At 41.5% G+C, this 3,557-nt stretch overlaps 1 long non-coding RNA gene across 1 annotated transcript; it reads left to right on the top strand.

The window, feature by feature from the left end:
• Positions 1 to 1,525: 1,525 nt before the first annotated feature.
• Positions 1,526 to 3,112, top strand: LOC148926544 (uncharacterized). Its single transcript, XR_016130199.1, has 3 exons — positions 1,526 to 2,056; positions 2,132 to 2,427; positions 2,516 to 3,112. It is a non-coding gene; the product is annotated as an uncharacterized LOC148926544 (long non-coding RNA).
• Positions 3,113 to 3,557: the final 445 nt, after the last annotated feature.

The raw sequence follows: 3,557 nt of genomic DNA on the forward strand, positions 1-3,557 counted from the left end.
ATATAATTGTTGGAAAAAATAAATAGCTATATATTGGGGGCACCGGGCACAATTGGTAAAAATACCAAATATTTGAGAACAAAATACTGTTTCCGGCACAATTGTTAAAATGACCAAATATTTGGGAACAAAATACTGTTTTCCTCAATCATATGTGAGTATGATTTGGATGTAAGTCATTCTTGTACACATATAAATCTATAAACATACAAAAGACACATATTTCACCAAGTAGTAATGTGTGTCGAGGACCTAGATTTTAATGTATCAAGCTACATTATTTTGTTTAAACCATAAAATTAAGAGTGATCTGTAAAAACCGATCTCTATATGATTTGTATAGAGCCTAAATTAGCATATGATGTTAATAAAATTAGTATAGAGCCTAAAATGCATTATTAGCCATCTTGATGTTAATTGATCATTTGGAGGCATTATCAGCCTGCTGCAATTAGGGTTAATTAGCATATGACTTGTTTGTAATTATTGTTTTGTGAATATCTTGTAGGATTAGATGGCAACTTCAAGTTCTAGAGGGTAATTGTTATATGGACCTGAAGATCCGTCAGTTCTATATCTTCAGAAACAACACATATCAAATAAACTACTGACGGAAGGGACATCACATATTTTCAAAGTTCGCCGGACGGAAAGTAAGACATGGGATGTGGATATTCATGCTAATGTGAGGCATTGGCTTAACATGTTTGGTTTTGGAGGCGTGACCGAATGTGGGAAGTTGATGAAGGTCGACAACAAGCTTATAACTGCTTTGGTTGAGCGTTGGAGGCCGGAGACACATACTTTCCATCTACCGGTGGAGAGGAGACAATCACCCTAGAAGATGTGCAAGTCCTGTGGGGCTTGAGAGCGGACGGTCGTGTTTTCACAGGCCGTGATCATCATGTCGGATATCCCAATTGGCCCAGGAAGTGCCAATATTTGTTGGGATGGATACCCGATACAACATACGAGACAAAGCAAGGAGGTATGCTAATGACCGCTCTGATCAATCAAACGAGGATACCTTTGGGTGATGAGCTACCTGATTATGTCTACATCCAAAGGGCACATATCCATGCTTTAATCTTGTTAGGAGGACTAATTCTACCAGACACCACGGGGTGTAAGATTCCTTTTATGTGGCTGAATGCATTTGAGGATCCGGACGAGGTGATCAATATTAGTTGGGGAAGTGCTTTATCATACTTGTATCATTATTTGTGCGAGGCTTCCGTTGACAAGAGGAAAAAGTTGGGCGGGCCTATGATTCTTCTGCAGCTTTGGGTATGGGAAAGAATGCCTACATTGAGGCCGTCGTTCGTAGTAGCGCCTGTGCATGAGCCATATACACCATGTGGCGCTAGGTGATATATTTAAACATTTATTTGTTTATGCATCTTGGTTTTTTTTTTTGACATTAAATTTATTTATAGGTGGAAGGAACTACTCAAATAGGAAATGCTCCTAGATTTTCGGTGGAGCATTACCGTGATCAAATATCCTTGATTACACCTAGCCATGTGAATATTATTTTTATGTTGACTTAATTTATGAATTTATTATTTTGTTAATTTGGCGTTTGCATTGTTGGTTTGTAGTTTCTGTGGACACCATATGTGGATCGCATACTGCCTGACTACTTTAATGATGCGAACCAATGCTCCATGTGTGACACTTATTTAGTGTGTTGGGCCTATGTCGAGGCGCATGAGGCTGGACGAGTGCGCAGACAATTTAATCGGTACCAGGAGATTCCTCAATCGGTTGATAGGTTGCTCAAAAATGCTGATCATTTGGGTAAAATTGATCGGCATGGTAAGAAGGGTAATGATTAGGAAAAGATGCATCAGTTCTTCATTGGGGAGTGAGACATGAGGTATGAAAGGTTCCAGGAAACCGCAGATTCCGCGAAAATGTCCATAAACACTCCATTGAGTCCGGGATATATGGCGTGGTATAACAGGATTACAGTGACGTACCTAACTCAACCGGGGGAGGGGGGGTGCGGTCAACTGCTGGGATGAACGAGTCGGCTTCTTCGATGAGATTATTTGTAAGTTCGTGATATTAAACTATATGCTTTCATGTGTTATATACGTATTGATATTTGTATGATTTTTTTATTTAGGTTGAGGGTTTTCAGGAGATTTGGCATATGACTACTGAACAAGAAATAGACCCAAGAATACGATGATTTCGTGAAATCGCTAGACATGTCCTTCAGTCTACGAACCACGCCGATGTCATGGAGTACCCGGCTTCCCAACACCGTGATATGGTCATACCTTTTGAACCACAAGACACTGCACCACGTTGAAGTCATAGAGTGGGGGGAGCTCGAACAGGTGGACACGGTTACACAAAACAGATAAGGATGTCGCAGCAGCATCCCGATTATGTTCAACCAGAGCCTATGAATCCAGAGTATGACCCATGATAAGGCTAATTTCATGCATTGGTTATAGGGTTAAACTCTGTGATTTCCCAGGTCTAACAAACCTTTTTGAGCCAGGTATGTAGAGAAAATGCCAGCCCCAGGAAGAAGACAGAGATCGCCTGGTGAAGGAAGCTGGCAAGGAAAATTGAGCAGAAGGATGAAGAGCTACTAGACTGAGGAGCATCGATTGGAGGGCAAAATAGAAATCACAAGAAAGTCTAGAAGCTCTATCCACTAGAAAAAGGAGCACGCAATCAACATGAAAAAGAGTCTTGATCATCACTTTTCAGCTTCTAGTTTAGTTTTCCAAGCTTATGCAGAGAATGACAATATGGTTGGGAGAGATGTTTCCCCAGATCAAGGAGAAGCGGCAGCCCGGTCCAGGAAGTTCCTCCCAGCAGCAGCTTCCACCCACTCCAGGCCTTCGGTAGACCCCATGCATCTCCAGCCTTGGCGTCTGTTCCTGTGAAGAAACCCCTGTCGAGAAACCCCGTGATTACTGAAGAGGAAGCGCCGGCGTCGCCGGCAAAGAAGAAGGTGAAAGTGAACCGCCCCAACGTTCCACGCAAGTCTGGCTCCCAAGGGAGCCGGACCCAGAATTGAATTTCCCCCCATTGACCAAATAAACTTTACATTTCAGTCATTTCATTTTAGTTTCTGATTTTGCATATCCATGTTGCTTATGCTGAGCATGTTAATTGTTTTCTTGTGTATTCTCCCACTTAACCCAATCTTTGGTCTAAGTGTGAGAAGTTTTTGTTTCTTCAGCATGTTTTCCTTGTGATTAGGTGTTTATCTCCCACTTAGCCCAATTCTTGGTCTAAGTGTGAGAAGTTTTTGTGCTGTGACTTTTTTATGTCTTTGTTTTCTCCCACTTAGCCTGTTGTTCGGTTTATGTTTGAGAAGTTTTATGTGTTTTTATTTTGATTGTGTGCACCAACTCCCTCATTTCTCCCCTTCACCAGGACAGCTTGGGAATAAGCTGGAGTGAAGTGGGAGGGGGTGGGAGAGTTAGTGCAGTATGTGCTCAGCATGTTTAGAACTTCTTAGGTCTAGGAGTTTTAGTTTTTAGGATCTATGTGTTATAGCATGAACTAGTGATAATAATAAGGCAAGA

This window comes from Salvia hispanica, chromosome 5 (genome assembly GCF_029641045.1).
Source record: "Salvia hispanica isolate PSC_SH4W2 chromosome 5, Shi_PSC_v1, whole genome shotgun sequence".
Classification (NCBI taxonomy): Eukaryota; Viridiplantae; Streptophyta; class Magnoliopsida; order Lamiales; family Lamiaceae; genus Salvia; species Salvia hispanica.